The sequence below is a fragment of the Theropithecus gelada genome, chromosome 9 (assembly GCF_003255815.1).
Source record: "Theropithecus gelada isolate Dixy chromosome 9, Tgel_1.0, whole genome shotgun sequence".
Classification (NCBI taxonomy): domain Eukaryota; kingdom Metazoa; phylum Chordata; class Mammalia; order Primates; family Cercopithecidae; genus Theropithecus; species Theropithecus gelada.
The window spans coordinates 60,339,636-60,359,764 of NC_037677.1; the positions used below are offsets into that span (position 1 = coordinate 60,339,636).

Below are 20,129 nucleotides of genomic sequence, written 5' to 3' on the forward strand. Positions count from 1 at the left end.
TGCTCTGTTGCCCAGGCTGGAGTGCAGTGGTGTGATCTCGGCTCACTGCAACCTCTGCCTCCCGGGTTCAAGTGATTCTCCTGCCTCAGTCTCCTAAGTAGCTGGGATTACAGGTGCCCACCACCATGCCCGGCTAATTTTTATGTATTTAGTAGAGACAGGGTTTCACCAACTTGGTCAGGCTGCTCTTGAAATCCTGACCTCGGGTGATCCACCCGCCTTGGCTTCCCAAAGTGTTGGGATTACAGGAGTGAGCCACCACACCTGGCCTCCTTTTCCATCTTAACTAAGCACTTACATAACCACTGAATGGGTTCATTCTGTCCGTTGCCCCCATACAGCTGATTTATCAAGACAGGAGAATAGCAATGGAGAAAGAGTTTAATTCACGCAGAGCTGGCTGCACAGGAGACCAGAGTTTAATTATTACTCAAATCAGTCTCCTGGAATATTCCAGGATTGGGGTTTTAAAGGCTAATTTGGTGGGTAGAGGGCCAGAGAGTGGGGAGTGTTGATTGCTTAGGTCACCAATGAAATCACAGGGAGTCGAAGCTGTCGTTTTACACTGAGTCAGTTCCTGGGTGGGACCACAAGACCAGATGAGACAGTTTATTTATCTGGATGGCACCAGGTGATCCATCGAGTTCAGGGTTTGAAAAATATCTCAAGCACCAATCTTAAGTTTTACATTAGTGATGTTATCCCTAGGAGCAGTTAGGGAGGTGCAGAACCTTGGGGCCTTTAGCTGCATGATTCTTAAAGCATAATTTCTAATCTTGTAGCAATTTGTTAGTCCTACAAAGGCAGTCTAGTCCCCAGGCAAGAAGAGGGTTTGCTTTGGGAAAGGGCTGTGTTTTTGTCTTTATTTCAGAGTTAAACTGTAAACTAAGTTCCTCCCAAAGTTAGTTCACCTTTTGTCCAGAAATGAACAAGAACAGCTTGGAAGTTAGAAGCAACAGGGAGTCAGGTAGGTCAGATCTCTTTCACTGCAATAATTTTCTCAGTTATAATTTTTGCAAAGGTGGTTTCACTTACCATGAACTATGGCCATGACTTTTTGCAATTTGAGGTTTGACAGTAAAACTAGCATGAATTTCCTTTCCTTCTTCACAATTTCATACATAGATTTGTTCTTATGGTAGACCTTAGCAGCTTTAGTGTAGCAGCTTAGCAGCTTTTTTTCTTTCCTTATTAAGTCGATAATTTTCACTTTTTCACTTAAAGGAAGCGCCTTATGGCTTCTCTTTAGCCTGTTGAATTGCCAGTATCACTACTCTTGCATTTTGGGAACATTGTTAAGTAAAATAAAGTTATTTGAACACAAGCACTGAGAGACCCTGACAGTCGATCTGATAATTGAAGGGTTACTAAGTGACTGTTGGGTGGGAAGTGTAGACATGTGGATAAGCTGGACAAAGATGATGCATGTCCTGGTCACTCACAAAATTTTTGTGTAATATTTTCAGGCCATGTTGACCTCAGGTAACAGAAACCTTGGAAACCACTGATGAGGGCAGGGTCGGGGGAACAACACGACCACTACTTTATTCTTTTTTTTTTTTTTTTGAGACAGGATCTCACTCTGTTATTCAAACTAGAGTGTGATGGCCTGATCTCAGCTCATGGCAACCTCCACCTCCCCGGCTGAAGCAATTCTCCTGTCTTAGCCTCCTGAGTAGCTGGGATTACAGGCACGTACCACTACTGCCTGGCTAAATTTATTTTTTTTGAGACAGAGTCTCGCTCTGTTGCCCAGGCTGGAGTGCAGTGGCTTGATCTCGGCTCACTGCAAGCTCCGACTCCCGGGTTCACACCATTCTCCTGCCTCAGCCTCTTGAGTAGCTGGGACTACAGGCACCCGCCACCACGCCCGGCTAATTTTTTTGTATGTTTAGTAGAGACAGGATTTTACTTTGTTAGCCAGGATGGTCTTGATCTCCTGACCTCGTGATCCGCCTGCCTCAGCCTCCCAAAGTGCTGGGATTACAGGCGTGAGCCACTGCGCCCGGCTTAATTTTTGTATTTTTAGTAGAGATGGGGTTTCACCATGTGGGTCAGGCTGGTCTTGAACTCCTGACCTCAAATGATCCACCTGCCTTGGCCTCCCAAAGTTCTGGGATTACAGGCATGAGTCACTACACCTGGCCTCTTTTTTTTTTTAATTGGATCTTGACTCTTTTGCCAAGGCTGGAGTGCGGTGGCACCATCTCAGCTCACTGCAATGTCCACCTCCTGGTTCAAGCGATTCTCCTGCCTCAACCTCCCGAGTAGCTGGGATTACCGGCGCACACCACCATGCCCAGCTAATTTTTGTATTTTTGGTCAAGACGGGTTTTTCACCATGTTGGCCAGGCTGGTCTCAAAATCCTGACCTCAAGAGATCCGCCCACCTTGGCCCCCCAAAGTGCTGGGATTACAGGCGTCAGCCACCGTGCCCAGCTGATTACTTTCTGTAAGACTAGCATTTAGGTAATTCTGTGGTGTACTTGAGAGGGATTTTCATACTCTTCTTGCTTTCTAGGAGCTGTAAGTCCAGTCAAAGACTTAAAAACCCTTGTTCTAGAGACAGGGTGGTTAATGTTTATAATGACATAATGCTATTTGATATAATTTTTAGAATTATGCAAGATATAGTTAAATAAATGAATTTAAATAATAATGATACTATAACATTGGAAGCCCAAATATGTGGCCCCTATCTCCCTTTCTTCTTTCTTTAGAGTCCATTTGTGTGAGAAATACAGAGATTTCTTGGATGATTTTTGCTGCTCAGGTCTGTGATTAACAGCCAAAGTTTCTCCAAAATATATTCTTTGAATCAGTTTTTTCCTCTTCCCTCTACCCTTTCTGCAATATTCCTCTTCTCAGTAATGTGTACTTGAGTGAAACAACCAGCTGTTTAAGGTACACATGCTCTGCTAACATTGTGAATTAATCTCAGAATAAAAACTAGAGTCATCTGTGATTGCACAGGGATTGCACCTGTGACTGGCCACTGCATTCCAGCCTGAGCAACATAGTGAGACTCCGTCTTTAAAAGAAAATAGTGGTGGGGCATGGTGGCTCACACCTGTAGTCCCAGCACTTTGGGAGGCTGAGGTGGGTGGATCATGTGAGGTCAGGAGTTCGAGACCAGCCTCGCCAACATGGTGAAACCCTGTCTTGACTAAAAATACAAAAATTAGCCGGGTGTGGTGGCATGCATCTGTAATCCCAGCTACTCAGGAGGCTGAGGCAGGAGAATCACTTGAACCCGGGAGGCAGAGATTGCAGTGAACTGAGACTGTGGCACTGCACTCCAGCCTGGGTGACAGAGTGAGATGCTGTCTTAAAAACAAACAAAACCAAGATTTTTTTAAGAAGTTAAAAAAAAAAACCCTAGACTCAAATTAGTTATGTAGTTTTCCTGTTTTTCATCTACTTCATGGTATATTCTTCTTTACAACCTAGAGTCAAAGGCTAGAATATTTTCTCTTAGGTTCCTTATTAGCTAAGATCAAGTCCATCTCTTATTTTTGTTTGCTAGAACTCCAGTTTAAGAGCTCTGAATTAAGTTCCCCCTCTCTCCAGGATCAAATGCTAAAGCCTTTCACTTGATATAAAGCAGTCTCTTCCCCACCCCTCCCCACCCCAATCCTACAGTTTATTTAAAAGTCCCAGCCTAGGTAATATACTGAGACCCTGTTTCTTCAAAAATTTTTTAAAAATTAGCTGGGTCTGGTGGTACACACCTGTAGTCCCAGCTACTGGGAGGCTGAGGGTAGAAGATTGCATGAACCCAGGAATTTGACGGTGCAGTAAGCTGTGATCACACCACTGCAGCCAGCCTGGGCAACAGAGCAAGAACCTGTCTCTTAAAAAATAAAAAGTCGGCCGGGCGCGGTGGCTCACGCCTGTAATCCCAGCACTTTGGGAGGCCGAGGCGGGCGGATCACAAGGTCAGGAGATCGAGACCATGGTGAAACCCCGTCTCTACTAAAAATAGAAAAAATTAGCCGGGCGCAGTGGCGGGCGCCTGTAGTCCCAGCTACTCGGGAGGCTGAGGCAGGAGAATGGCGTGAACCCGGGAGGCGGAGCTTGCAGCGAGCAGAGATCCGGCCACTGCACTCCAGCCTGGGCAACAGAGCGAGACTCCGTCTCAAAAAAAAATAAATAAATAAAAATAAATAAATAAAAAGTCCCCAAATTTTGTCACTACATTCTAAAATCTAGAGTCTTTTATTGGCTGGGTGCAGTGGCTCACACCTGTAATCTCAGCACTTTGGGGGGCTGAGTCGGGCGGATCACTTGAGGTCAGGAGTTTCAGACCAGCCTGGCCAACATGGCGAAGCCCCATCTCTACTAAAAACACAAAAACTAGCTGGGCGTAGTGGCACCCACCTGTAATCCCAGCTACTTAGGAGGCTGAGGCACAAGAATCACTTGAACCTGGGAAGTGGAGGTTACAGTGAACTGAGATCATGCCACGGCATTCCAGCTTGGGTGACAGAGAAAGACTCAGACTCAAAAAAAAAAAAAAAAAAAAAAAAAAAGAGTCTTTTATTTTCCAATCTCATTCCTACTGTGGAGTCACTCAGTTCCTGCCTTTACTGCCAACATCAGCATTATCATTAGCATCTCAGAAATAAAAGACAACAATGATGGTTTGACTTTGGGGTTACTCCAGAGGGAGTCATTTTGGTTTTTCTTAGAGAAATCCTCTGTTTCTCTTTTATGACTTTTTTTTTTTTTTTTTTTTGAGACGGAGTCTCGCTTTGTCGCCCAGGCTGGAGTGCAGTGGCCGGATCTCAGCTCACTGCAAGCTCCGCCTCTCGGGTTCACGCCATTCTCCTGCCTCAGCCTCCCGAGTAGCTGGGACTACAGGCGCCCGCCACCTCGCCCGGCTAGTTTTTTGTATTTTTTTTAGTAGAGACAGGGTTTCACTGTGTTAGCCAGGATGGTCTCGATCTCCTGACCTCGTGATCCGCCCGTCTCGGCCTCCCAAAGTGCTGGGATTACAGGCTTGAGCCACCACGCCCAGCCATGACTTTTAAGAGAAGCAAAATGTTCTTTTATTAAATTGAACATTCTGTTGTACCCTCCTCTATTTGCTAGTGGAAACCAATAATGAAAAGTTATGGAATGTGACCAAATAGGACTTTTCAGCCTGTGCTTTTCCATTACCCTCCTCACTACCCTCCAAGGATTTTTCTTGATTGATTTACTCAAATCCTAAAGATTGTTTCTCCCTGATAATAATATTTATATTTTTTCAGATACCTTTGTCTATTCTGGTCTAAGGTGGACCTATTGTGGTGTTACATATTCCCTGTGAAGTACTTGGAAAATATGACTTGTTAAGTTTTGTTGAAGCACAGTTTTACAAAATACTGTTGTAACTAGTCATCCAACTTTAGAATACCTGAACATTTAAACTAAAACCCTATTTTAAAAAATAATAAACTGAAACCCTGTATATCACTCTCCCTCTTGACGTAGTTAGCAATCATGTACACAAAACCTTTTCTTTCCATTTTTTCTTTTTTTTTCTTTTTGAGACAGGGTCTTGCTCTGTGGCCCAGGCTGGAGTGCGGTGACATAATCACTGCTCACTGGGGCCTTGACCTCTCGGGCTCAAGGGATCCTCCCACCTCAGCCTGGAGTAGCTGGGCCAGAGGTTCATGCCACCATAGCAGGCTAATTAAATTTTTTTTTTTTTGGTAGAGAAGAGGCCTCCCTATGTTGCCCAGGCTGGTCTCGAACTCCTGGGCTCAAATGATCCTCCCGTGTTGGCCTCCCAAAATGCTGGGATTACAGACATGAGCCCCTGCACCCGGCCTACAAAACCTTTTCTACAGGCAATTCTACACTCACCTACCACGAACTTGTAGTTACTCAATTTATTTTGAATGGAGAAGCCCAGTGGTTGATACAGGGTTCTCTTTCTATTTGGCACAGAACCTCTTGTGCAGTCTTGAAGAGGGAATAAGAAATGTCTGAAAATAACTTGTGCAAGGCAGAATGTGAGTATCATAGCAGATTTTTATGGGAGTTGTTTTCTGAGGGGCCTCTGGAGAGATTACAATCTATTAGAGTGAGATTTCCCTGTGGATCACTTCCCTTACCTGGATGAGACATGAAAAGTAATGTTGTCTGGTTGTAATCAGGGTTGAAGCTCTGTAACTCTGTCCCAGTACTCTAGTTTTATTTGATTGGTTTCACAATGAATGTATACCTATATTTTAATGACTTGATTGAAGAGCTTGGTCTTGATATTTGTATATCTTTATTTGCAGTCAGAACTTACCAGTAGAAATTTTGTGTTTCACACTTCGAAATGGCATTACTACCTCCTCCTCCACCTGGCACTCGGAGACCTGAATTAGAATGCTAATGGTTAACAAGAAAAGCAACAGTGTTTTTTTTGTTTGTTTGTTTTTTGTTTTTTTTTTTTCTTTTTTTGCGGCACTTTTCCTGTGGCCAAAGGACTACTTCAATTTAATATACTGTATTGTTAAAATGTAAGAACTTAATTAGTTTTGGACATTGCCCATGTTTGTTAAATTTTACCAATAAATCTTAATTGTATCTTTTTTTTAGTGAACTCATATATTTTCTCTCAACCTATAGAAATACAACAGACCTTCATATTTGGCAAGGAGTCTACTGATGAGTTTTTTCATCAGTATGCTTATAAAACAACCTCTTTCAATAAAACTGTTTTATAACCTCAGATAATACATAGAAGGGTGTGTGTTGGTCCTCTGGGGCCTTTGTGCCCTGCCTGCAAATGCAAGTTCTCGGTTGACTGATCACATGTTTGGGGGTGGGACCCTGCCTGCTGTTTGTTCTTGGTGATATAACTAGGTCTCTTCCCCGAGAGAGGGGTGGAGATCTTTCCCTGTTGCGGACTTTGGGGTTGAGAACCTTTAGATCCCAAGCATTTTAAAATTGACTCAAATTCCAATGGCTCAGTTTAAATAATAATTTTCTTTAATAGTGTGGCTCGTTTAAAACAGTTGGAAGAGTTTTGCTTATTAAAATGATTTAATTTAAGCCCAGTCTTGGAATTCTGAATTAGGGATTCCAATAATAACATTGTTTTAATTATTCTGTAAACAACTACAAATATGTTGTCTTCTCGTGCTCCTTTAGACTGCAGTGCAAAGGACTGTTTTTGGGGGGACCGGCCCTTCTTTGGAAGCAGCAGCCATCCTGCAAACCTTATTGTTTGATGACCTTTTCCATCAGGAATGCCCCAGGAAACAGTTTCATAATTGTTTTTCTTAAGCCTCAAGTTAAGTTTGTGATATGTCCTTTCAAGTTACTTTTGGTTAGTTTCTTAAGTTTACTTTGTTTTTAATTGGAAGCTCCACCTTTTTAACTTTGTCATGAATTGTCAGTGCTGAGTTCCTGGTAGTTGGTAAAAAGAATTGCCTTCTCTCTGATATCCTGTTCTGCAGGAAGTCCTTGTGGTTTAGATTCACAGTTTCTCATTGTTGCTGGCTACACTTGTCTCCTCCCTCCTACCCTTCCCTCCCCACAGCTCTAGCTATTCCCTTATCCCTCCCCATTCTTGTATCACTTGCCCCACAGATACCCTCGTGATTAGAGGTCTTTTGCTGGAGGTTGACTGTGCTGTCTGGTAAGTATTGCAGTTGTTGTGGCAAAAACAGATAGATGGAAGATTGCAGGAACTGATTAGTTTTTGTGAAGTTTTCTTTCTTTAAAAAAAATATTCCCAAGCACTGATTAATAAACCATTTCTTTAAACAGCAGTAGTTTAAACTTTGAAATTGAGATTTTAGGACTCTCTCAACTTTCAAGAGGCATCTTGCAAGCTGTTGTTTCTGCTCTTTCTCCCTCCTCCCTGTTTCAATTATTAAATTTTGGAGATTTCTTTTTTTTTTTTTTTCCAAAAAAAATCATAGATTTTCTTGAGTTCCTTAGAATTAAAGGCAAGAGTTGTGGGTTTGGTATTTTAAACTTCCTTCAAACAGAAGAATGTTATTTGTGATTTCTGTATACCTATTTTCAGTATTAACATACTGGTTAAAGTAATAGTGAAGAAAAGAGCCTATTTTGTGGCTAAATTGGAAAGTAGCTGAATGATTCTTTTTTTCCTATCAGCATAATAGTGTTGGCAAAATCCGCTAAGATTTTGGCAATATGTTGTCAATTCTGGGAAATGGTTTGCCAAGTACTTCAGGATAACAGATGCTTCTGGGAATTATTTTTGGGAAGTTAGATAGATTTGTTCATTAGCACCTGCTTCCTTGAGACATGATGCCTATAATCCTTTTGAAAGTAAAATATTTAATATTTGATCTTTAGATTGAGTCAAATATCACTTTCATAATGGGTTATTTCCTTGTGTTTTATGTTTTGAGCTTCTAAGAATATTTGTATATTAAAAAAATTTTTTTTGGATACTGGATGGTTGATACTTTGGTATTTCAAGCAGTTATAAGTGATGAGCTTTGGAGTCTCCCAAACTACAGGTAGTTAGAAGTCATCTTTATGGTAGATGATGTGAGAGGAAACTTGTTTCTGGGATTTCATTGCTGTTCAATTGAGGCACTTACTCACATGATGGTTGTGTTCGTACAGTAATGATTTCCTGAGCTCCTAATATGAGGTAAGTGCTGGGTCCTTGCTAAGTGCTTTGCATTTACTTCTAATTTCCAGTACAACCTGGCCAGGTAGTAGTATTGTCCCTCTAGAAAGCGGCTATACATAGATAGAAAGAACATGGGTTTTCTTTCCTGCAAAATGAGAAAAATAATCACTATTTGGCAGGTTAATTGTGAGAATTAGAGGATATACCATGTGTCCAGTGCCTAGCGCAGTACCAAACATGTAGTTTGTATTCACTAAGTGGGCTACCATTATTATAATTTTACAACTGATGAAAGAGGATAAGTAATCTGCTGAAGATCACTCAATTGTAAGTGGTAGAGCTAGAATATGAACTGGCTCAAAGTGTGAAGTCTGGTAGCATGTTTTCATCTGAGTATTGTAAAGGCTGTTAGAGTAGATTTCAGTGGATTCCTTCTCATCCCTTCACCTCCTGCCCCTACAGAGGAAAGCTTCTTTATAGATGTCCTCCTTTGTTTGGTATCCTCTGTCGCCCTCCCAGTCAGTCATGTGCTTGCTCTCTCACACTGGAGTTGCTTGTGCCATTCAGTACCAGTGTTCTCCCAACAGAAATGAGTCAAGCCAGTGCTGTCAGTTTGCTTCCCCTCCTTTTTTCCTCTTGTTGATAGCACTGTCATACTTTCGTTATTGTTTGTACTGAAATAATTTGAGTATATTTATAATGATTAATAAATAATGCATTGATGGAATCAAGTATTTAAATGTAAAAAGTTTTAGTGATTTTAAAAATTCAGGATAAAAATCTCTGGTTCTAAATGATTGAATCAGAAGGTTATTATATAGGGCAACTTTCTGGAACTCATTGTTTTGCTATCCAGGGGCCTAATAAATTGCTATTGATTTTCATTCCTTTAACCACTGCTGTTACTAGTTTGCTGCTATTGGCAGTAGGGTTTGGAAAGAACATTTCGTTTGTCCTACTGACCATAAAATAGAGTATCTTTCTTCTGCAGACCTTTTGGAAGCACAAGGTATGATTTAGGTGCGATATGATTTAGGCAGGAGATTCAGGGATAAGCTAAAGAGCTGTTTGGTTATTCCTGTAACTGAGTTATCTCTAAACAGAAAAATGTGAGTTTGATTGGTCTCATGCAACTTAGTTCTTCATTTATTTGTTTAACAAGGAATGAGCATTTGTTGAGTGTAACGCATGTAACTTTCTACATTGTATTCTAATAAAGTATTGATATACCGGTTACATGTTGATTCATGATGTTCCTGGGAGGGAGAGAGAAGTCCCAGTTTGTGTGGAGAGGTATTTAAAAAGACAATCCTTTGGGAAATGAATTAATGTAAATCACTGCTCCTTCCTGATGATGTATGACTATTAGTAGTTCCTATCACTATAAGTAGCCAGTAGTATGACTTCTTCATACAGGTTTGCTGAGTGGAAAAGATTGCTAGTATTACATAGGACTGGGAAGATGGGAGTAGAGAAGGGAGGAGCATTCCTTGATTGAGAAAAACAAAAAACAAAAAAACTGGGCATGTGCACAGAACAAATCTTTTTGTATGTGTTTTAAGGGTACTGGTAGATGAGGTTGGAAATGTGCAGGGGATAAGATTGTGGAAAGCCATTCAAAGACAGAATTTTGGCTGTGTTTTCTCGCTGAAGTTTTCTGAGCTAATCGAGATTCATCAGTTTGCTTTTGCAATATTGTATAGACGGGATTAGAGGGGAAAGAATAGTTAGAAAGTTTTTGCAGTAGTCTAGGTAAATTGTATTGAGAATGCACTGTTTTTAGAATACATTTTTCCCAGGCTGGGTGCGGTGACTCACACCTGTAATCCCAGCACTTTGGGAGGCCGAGGTGGGCGGATGGCTTGAGGTCAGGAGTTTGAGACCAGCCTGGCCAACATTGTGAAACCCTGTCTTTACTAAAAATACAAAAATTAGCCGGGCGTGGTGGCACACGCCTGTAATCCCAGCCACTATGGAGGCTGAGGCAGGAGAATTGCTTGAGCCTGCGAGGTGGAGGTTGCAGTGAGCCAAGATCACGCCACTGTACTCTAGCCTGAGTGACAGTGAGACTCCGTCTCAAAAACAAAAACAAAAACCAACAACAATAATGGATACATTTAAGAAAAAAAAAGATACATTTTCCCCTCATTTTTATATGACCTTGGGATTTATGCTATCAATTATACTTTAATCTCCTGAAATTTTTATAGTAGTTTTATGTGTGTGTGTGTTTGCCTGTAAGAGAGAAAGGGAGACAGGGGAGAGAGAATGCATATAGAGGATGGTCAGTAATCATAATCACAGTTACTGTTTATGGAATTCCTGTTTTGTACCTGGCCCTAAGTATTCTGCATACATTATTTTGTTGCATCCTTTCAGCAAATCACATTTATTATAGGTAGTAAATGTCCTGAATGTGATGGAGCTAGGATTGGGATGTAGATTCATCTTATTCTTCATCATCGTTATCCTCATCATAATCATAATCAACACATTTATTCCACACTTACCACATATTAGGCACTGGGCTAATTATACATATCTGCATTATTTTATTTAATTCTTAAAACAACCCTATGAGACAGATGTTATTTATTAATCCCATTTTTTTCTGATGAAGTACCTAAGAGTTAGTTCAATGACTTGGTCAATATGACACAGCTGTTAGGTGGTAGCACCGAGACCTGTTCTACTCCACTAACTCTGTGTCCCCACGTTGTATAATTCACATAATGTTCTCTAGGAATGGGACCCTTTGGATCTCCATTGTAAGCATGTTACCTCCCGAGGTTCTGCAATATTGTTGGCCCTGCAGAAGGTACACTTTTTTTTTTTTTTTGAGATGGAGTCTCGCTCTGTTGCCCAGGCTGGAGTGCAGTGGTGCAATCTCAGTTCACTGCACGCTCCACCTCCCAGGTTCACGCCATTCTCCTGCCTCAGCCTCCCAGGTAGCTGGGACCACAGGCACTCACCACCACGCCCGGCTAATTTTTTGGTGTATTTTAGTAGAGATGGGGTTTCACCGTGTTAGCCAGAATGGTCTCGATCTCCTGACCTTGTGATCCACCTGCCTTGGCCTCCCAAAGTGCTGGGATTACAGGTGTGAGCCACCATGCCCGGCCTGCAGAGGGTACACTTTTAACCACTGTGTTATTTCTACTACCATGCTGCCTCTCTTAGAAGTCAGTAAATTATACAACTCTGGATCATTATAAGGAAGGGCTAAGTAACCTGCAGCTGTCATTTCTTAGTTCTTACAATTTGTCAGTTATAACAAAGTGAAACATGCCTTTTTATTTTCTTTCCAACTACTTTTTAACAAGTTTTAGACAAATTTGTTATACATGACAGTTACCTAAGTTCTTGTGTAGTAAAAATAAGACTTTTTGTCCTTTATCAGCATACAATTCTTCTGTTATACATGATGTAATAGTTTGAAGCTGCCAAAGTCCAGCCCTCAGGAAATTGTTTGAGTTGAGTAACTAATCGCTGGGGAGTTTAAGATAACCAGCCCATAAATCAACAAATAGCTTGGCCCTTTTTATGGTTGTAGATGCTTATCTCTTTCTATTGTCAAGCTTGAATCAGAAGCCAATATTGTTTCCATTGATACAGTCACTATTAGAAGAAGTTGTCAGCAGTATCTCAAGCTAGATATGGCCATTTTGTCAGTTCTTTTCTTTAAGGAGAGTCAGAATTTATCAGGATGTTAGAATTGGTTGTTCTAGGCTAGGTACCTTCAAACAAAAAGTTTTCTCTTTCAATGAAACTCTCAGTGATTCAGTGCCTATTATATTCAACCTTTGTGTGGAATAAAAAAGATGCCCTTAAGATAAAATGTAGTCCATGTACACAAATAACTGTAATATGAGGGAGAATGTGAGTATTGTAATCCAGACCCTTCCCATGCACTGAGAGCACAGAAGAGGATGAAATAAATTGGGAGATTGGAAAGGTGAGAAGGTGAGAGAATGATCTAGGAAGGCTTTTCCTTGTAGGATAGTTACGATTTTCAGCAAGAATAAATGGAGAGGAAAGGCATTCCAGAGAGAGGCAATACTAGAGTCAAGACAATGAGAAAGTAGAGGACAGGGTATATTTGTTATACAGAAAGGAGTCTAGTGTACTTGGAGTGGAGGATGAATGAGAGGCACGTAATGATCAATGAAATATCTGATCAGTGAGTGAATGAGTAGATGAAGCTGGAACTTGTGGTAAGGTCCGGTGATTCTCAAACTTTACGCTGGTGCCAGGCATATTTAATTCCATCTTATAATTAGGAATTAATTTTTTTTTTCTTTGAGATGGAGTGTTGCTCTATCACCAGGCTAGAGTGCAGTGGCACGATCTTGGCTCACTGCAACCTCCGCCTCTCGGGTTCAAGATTCTCCTGCCTCAGCCTCCTGGGACTACAGGCGCCTGCCACCACGCCGAGCTAATTTTTGTATTTTTAGTAGAGATGGGGTTTCACCATGTTGGCCAGGATGGTCTTGATCTCTTGACCTTGTGATCTGCCCACCTCAGCCTCCCAAAATGCTGGGATTACAGGCGTGAGCCACTATGCCTGGCCAGGAATTAATTTTATTGGCAGAATATGTGAACATCAAAAATATGCAGCATAAAAATCACAATCATGAACACGATTCAGTGATATGATTTGGATGTTTGTTCCCTCAAATCTAATGCTGAAATGTGATCCCCAATGTTGGGGCCTAGTGGAAGGTATTGGATCCTGGGGGTGGATCCCTCATGAATAGCTCGGTGATGACTGAATTCTCACCCAGTTAATTCATGCAAGATCTGGTTGTTGAAGAGAGTCTGAGACCTCCCCCTTTTCTCTTTAGCCATGTGACACCTGGGCTTCCCTTTGCAGTCTGTCATGATTGTAAGCTCCCTGAGGCCTTACCAGAAGCTGAGCAGATGCTGGTGCCATGCTTCCCATACAGCATGCAGAACCATGAGCTGATTAAACTTCTTTATAAATTACCCAGCCTTGGTTATTTCTTTATAGCAGTGCAAAAATGGCTTAACACAGTCAGTTAGGAAAAAAGTTGTTAAAATAGGTCCAATTGACTGCTTGATTTTTTCCCCCTTAATTTTGCTACTGTTTGTTCAAGTTCTTGTATTGCTAGCAGTAGACTAAGTAGGTAAGAAAAAATTATGGGAGAGAAACTTGTGAAAAATCTATCTATTAATTTTCTTTCCTGTGAATTAGAAAAATACCATTATTCTTTTCCAGCCAAAAGAATATCTCCCTCTAGGAGCCATTAAATATTTTGAAAAGGGGAGTGACATGGTGTGGAGTGTGTTTTAGGAGTCAGGTGGTAGTGACATGTAGGATTAGAGGACTGGCAGTGAGTCAGTAATGTGGTGCAGTGGTCTAGAGGTGGTGAGGATCTGAACCTTAGTAGCAGCAGCAGTGAGAATAGAATGAAAGGAAATAGAGATCCGCACTAGGCCCTCTGTTTCTAAAAAGGAAATAGTTACCAATTATTAACCAGCTTTCATATTGTTAGGATATTACGGGTCTCAATGGTTGGTTATCTCTGGTCTCGAGTCCCTTCACTCTATTTTTAGGGAAAATGTGTTTAAGCCCCTATTTTAAGGAAGTGATAGTTTATAGATTATTTATAAATTATAGTTAATTTAGAAAATATAAAAAAGGAAAAAATCCATAATTTCATCATCCTAACAAGACCCCTATCATTTTACATTTACTTACCCCTGATGTTGCAGTTTTAAAGTTCTCTGTTAATTCATTCTGTGCACATTTAGCTCTGAGAAACAGGTTTCTGGACTAATAAAACAACCCATTAATTGCCATACTGTGATGTTAAACATAGTAAGCCAAGAGGTTTCACATGTAACCCTCAGTGGACTCTAGGATCACAAACTAGGTCAATGTCTCTCTTTTTTTTTTTTGAGACTAAGTCTCGCTCCGTTGCCGGTCTGGAGTTCAGTGGCGTGATCTCGGCTCACTGCAACCTCCAACTCCCTGGTTCAAGCAATTCTCCTGCCTCAGCCTCTGAGTAGCTGGGATTATAGGCACATGCCACCATGCCCAGCTAATTTTTGTATTTTTAGCACAGATGGGGTTTCACTATGTTGGCGAGACTGGTCTCGAACTCCTGACCTCGTGATCTGCCCACCTCAGCGTCCCAAAGTGTTGGCATTACAGGCGTGAGCCACCGCGCCCGGCCACTTATCTTCTTTTCCTATAAATCTATCTTGGTCCACCTACCTTTAGACATATAGATATTTATTACCCAAATGCTTCAATCCCTTTTGGGCCAAAAGTTCCATCTTCTTCAGTGAATTATTTGCATAATTTAAAATGTTTTTTATTTTGAATTTATAGAAAAGTTGCAAAAATAGTTACCTCTAATGATACCATCTTATATAACCATAATACATTTATCAGAACCAGGAATTAATAGTATTGGTACAACACTGTTAACTAAAGAGCTTTCCTGAATTTTACCAGTTTGCCTACCATTATTCGTTTTACTTTTTTATTTTCAGTTTTTTAAAATTGTAATTTATTTTACTTTTTTATTTTTAGAGATGGGGTCTTGCTTTGTCACCCTGGCTGGAGTGCAGTGGCACAGTCATAGCTTACTACAGGTTCAAATTCCCAGGCTCAAAAAGTCCTCCTGCCTCACCCTTCTGAGTAGCTGGGACTACAGGCAAGCGTTAGCCTGGCTAATTAAAAACAATATTTTTTGGCCAGGTGCAGTGGCTCACACCTGTAATCCCAGCACTTTGGGAGGCTGAGGCGGGCGGATCACCTTAGGTCAGCAGTTGGAGACCAGCCTGGCCAACATGGTGAAACCCCGTCTCTACTAAAAATACAAAAATTAGCTGGGCATGGTGGCAGGCGCCTGTAATCACAGCTACTCCAGAGGCTGAGGCAGGAGAATTGCTTGAACCTGGGAGACCGAGGCTGCAGTGAGCCAAGATCCCGCCTGGGCAACAAGAGCGAGACTTTGTTTCAGAAAATTTTTTTTGGTTTGTTTTGTAGAGACAGGGTCTCGCTCGCCATCTTGCACAGGCTGCATTGTTCTTTTTCTGTTCCAGGATCCTATCTAGAATCTCACATTGCATTTTAGGTGTTTTTCTTCCTTACTCTTCTGTATTCTGTAAAAGTTTCTCAGCCTTTGTCTTTTATAACCTTGACATTTTTGTAGAATATTGATCAATATCAATTTGAGGACTATTTGTCAAATATTCCTTAATTTGGATTTGTCTGATATTCTCTGATGATTGAACTGAGATTATGGTTTAGGCAAGAATACCACAGAAATAATTTTGTGTCCTTTTCAGTACATCATATCATGGCATTCGTGATGTCAGTATGTATTATTACTGGTTATTTTGACCTTGATCACTTGGTTAAGGTAGTTTCTGCTGGGTTTCTCCATTGTGAAACTACTATGTTTTCCTATGTAGTTAATAAATGCCTTAGTGGAGATACGTTGATACTATTGTTTTTATTAATGTCTTGGAGTTCTCTACACATGGAATTAGTAGTGTCTCCTTAAAGACTTTATTGAACTTTAGTTACTGTGAAACTAATTAGCTTAAAAGGTCCATCTCCTTGACTGGGCGTGGTGGCTCACGCCTGTAATCTCAGCACTTTGGGAGGCCGAGGTGGGTGGATCACTTGAGGCCAGGAGTTCAAGGCCAGCCTGGCCAACGTGGCGAAACCCCGTCTCTACTAAAAGTACAAAAAATAGCTGGGCATGGTGGCACACACTTGTAATCCCAGCTACTCGGGGGCTGAGGTGGGAGAATTGCTTGAACCTGGGAGGTGGAGGTGGCTCTTATAGTGAGCCGAGATCGTGCCACTGCACTCCAGCCTGGGCGACAGAGCGAAACTCTGTCACAAAAAAAAAAAAAAAAAAAAAAAAAAAAAAAATTCATCTCCTTCGAAACTTCCCACACTTTACACCTGGTTTTATCAAAGGGTTCCCAGGCTTTGCAGGAACAAATTCTATCTAGTCTTCATTGGTTTCAGTTCAATTCCAGCTCTGCTCATAATGAATCTCTTATGCTAATAACCTGTAGCTCTCTGGACCTCATTTACCCCACTGTCTCTTAGGGCGCCAGGCTCCTCCTGGCCCAGTGTCCTTCCAGGCCTCGTCTCCCTTTATGCACAAGCCAGTTCCATTTGAATGACTGCTTTGGGTTTTTTCAGAAACAGAGGCTGAGAGAAGCTGACTTTGTTGGTGAAGAATACAGTGGGGGATAATTAGGGTGGCTGCAGCTGGAGCCTGGTTTATTACTTTGGCCTGAGAAAAATGGTAGCACATTAAGCTGTACTGTGTATACTTGTGAAGGAATCATTCTCTGTATTTCACTAATACAGGGAAAGTGTTTTTTTCTAAAGGTCACCAGCTTCTAGAGGTATGCCTTTAATTCTGGCAGCCTTAATCTGTAATGATCTTTTCAATTTAGCCCTGTGGACTGTGGAGTTACTTGCTGTGAACACAAGAATCCAAAATCCAAATGTGGACTAAATATTATATTTAGATCTATTTAGGTAAAGCAAATTTTATACAGAGAATAACATTAGATGTTTCTTTTATAAAATGCAAAGTTATTAGTATTACTGAATTCAAAGTAGCTTTTTGAATTATGTATTTTCTCAAGTGACATATACTATAAAAGCCCAGTTTATGTAATGTGGATGGGGCAGACTCAGATTCTGTGACACTTGAAGCTTATACAATTCAGAGGGCCTCCTTTAAGGAAAATATTTTTTGAAACAGAAAATGAGATATTGGGCCTTGAGAATCTGTGCAAGAGAAAGAGCCCTGAAGCTTAAGTTTCATTAGTGGGTTGGTAAATCTGCCTTTGGATGTGAGGCACTGCAAAAAGGTTGAGACCCACTGTTTTCCATCATATCATACGTGGAAAAGTTTTTGGCTTACCCACAGGAGGCTAGTGTTTTCAGATTGGGAACAGTGGGACATACAACTTAGTAACTGTGTTACACAAGGAAATAAGTAATAAGTAATAAGATGACATGCTTCCATCCCAATTTTGGCTTTTATTTTCCTAGAAGTTTACGTTGTTGCCCAGGCTTGCCTCGAACTCCAGACCTCAAGTGATCCACCAGCCTCGGCCTCCCATTCTCGGATTTTAGGCATGAGCCACCATGCCCAGCCCAATTTTTTATTTCTTTATGGTAAAATATCTAGGAGTAGGATTGTTAGGTAAAAGTATGGCAAAAGTGCAGCCATGTTTTGCTTGACAACAGGAATATGTTCTGAGAAATGTGTTGTGAGGTGGTTTTGTCACTGCGTGAATATCATTTAAGTGAATTTGCATAAACCTAGATGATGTAGCCTACTACACACCTAGACTATATGATATAGCCTACTGCTCCTATGCTACAAACCTGTATAGGATGTTACTGTACTAAATATAATAGGTGCCAGGCATGGTGGCTCACGCCTGTAATCCCAGAACTTTGGGAGGCCGAGGCGGGAGGGTCACCTGAGGTCAGGAGTTGGAGACCATCCTGGTCAACATGGGGAAACCCTGTCTCCACTAAATACAAAAATATAAAAAATAGCTGAGCATGGTGGTGCATGCCTGTAATCCCAGCTACTTGGGAGGCTGAGGCGGGAGAATTGCTTGAACCTAAGAGGTGGAGGCTGCAGTGAGCCAAGATCGCGCGACTGCACTGCAGCCTGGGCGACAGAGTGAGATTCCGCCTCAAAAAACAAAACAAAACAAAACAAACAAACAAATAAACTAGGTAGTGAGAGCCATACAGATAAAACTATAATTCCCCTCCTCACATATCTTCAGTAAATGGCATTGGAGAAGGATTACGTTGTTTAATGCTATATCTACAATTTAAGTGAAATGTTTTTGGTGTTAGTATTTCTCTGGACCACTTGTTACTGCCTCTCTTGTCTGGTCTTTATGCTGTCACTTCTAGCTGGTGACACACCTAAAACAGGTCTGAGGACTTACTGCTTTAGCCTACATAATACTGCCCTTCAGAGCCTGAGAATCTTTTCTCTGCTACTGTGTTTTTCTCCTTTTGCTCCCTGTACTCAGGAGTGTGTGTCATAGGGCAGGCTGAGTTTCATTAAGCTCCTAATGTGGATATTGGAAACCCCACCTGTGTGCCAAGTCCTTTTGGCTGTGAGCAAAGTGGAGGCTTGGTACTTGTCATTCCTTTGCAGCAGTTGAGCTGAAGGAATGCTGCATGGCTTGTTGGAAGTTGTTTGGTGGCCTTGAGTGGGGTGTGTATGAGGGTGTGTGTAGAGAGGTGAGGGTCTTATAGTCTGTGTGGGAGACATGGGTTCTTTTCTGGTGTCATGTTAATCATCAGGCAGTATTTATTGACTGCCTCCTTATGACTAGCACTGTAATAGGAGCTTTTGGAATAGAATAATAAAATATATAATTGAGTCATAGTTTAATAGTCAAACATTTCTAGCTCTGCCACTTACCAGCGTTGAATTGGGCAAGTTAATGTCTTTAAGCCTCCCTTTACTTTTCTGTAAAATGGAACTATTAATAACTATCTGATAGGACTGTTGTGAATATTGAATAAAGGACGTAAGTATCGTGTTTAGCACATACCTAACTGTAGTTACTATTTCATTTCATGTAGTCATATTATGACAGATACGATATAAAACAGAGGGTAATAAAAATAGAGAATAATGTGACAGTACACTGTATAATCAAATACTTTAATTGTGACATGTAGATTATAAATAGTCTAGGAATTTACAGAAGGGAAAGAACAGTCTTATGCAACCATTTAATATTCCTGTACCTCAGTTTTTCCACTGGACATGCTGTAGACAATGCTAGGTGATCTCCCAGAGAGTGATTAAGATGTTAAAGCATTTTTGCGTTTTTAGATGGTGCATATGATGGTGAGAAGGAAGGGAGAAGATTGAGGAATTGTTGATCTTGGCAAATTTAACACTTAACATTTAAACATTTTTCCTTATGTAGATGGACATGGCAGCCTTATAGGAAAACTTAAAGTTGGAGATGTGGTGATTTCCTTCCAGGGAACATACTTGCTTTGGTATTACTCTCTGTTGCCTCACTGGCATTTTAATTAGTTGAAAACTAAAGTTGGTCAATGGATTGCCTCTGATTGTGAGCCCTTGGATATAATCTGGAGATTAAGTGATTTGTAACCCAAATTATCTCTCTGATCCTCTGGCAAAAATGAAACAAACAAACAAACAGGGCAGGAGGAGATTTAGTTCTCTTGAACTGCATGTTAAGGACTTGTGGTTTACTCACCATCAGTGTTTCTCTGGGTGGAACATCTTTACTCAGAACAGATCTTAGACTGCTCACATAGACTGCTCTCACTTTTAAGCAGGTTTTCGTAAGCATATTCTTGGAAAACACCTTTTAGAAAGTGCTTTATTCACAATGTCCAAAAGAAACTGTTTCAGTTCCTAGTTGGTGTGTGCTTACTTGGTGATTTGTTTTGTGTTAGCCTGATACTGGAAAGTTTGTATTTGGGTTTTATTTCTAT

At 41.0% G+C, this 20,129-nt stretch overlaps 1 protein-coding gene across 3 annotated transcripts in view; it reads left to right on the plus strand.

The window, feature by feature from the left end:
* USP54 (ubiquitin specific peptidase 54) overlaps positions 1-20,129 on the plus strand; it is a 121,226-nt gene that overhangs the window by 28,408 nt on the left and 72,689 nt on the right. Inside the window, exon 1 of one of the 3 annotated variants that reach the window (XM_025397486.1) lies at positions 7,552-7,624. The exons of the other annotated variants lie outside the window; for them this stretch is intronic. The gene's annotated coding sequence lies outside the window, so the exon portion shown is untranslated. Of the gene's footprint in view, positions 1-7,551; positions 7,625-20,129 lie in introns of those variants that run through there. 3 annotated transcript variants of the gene reach the window in all.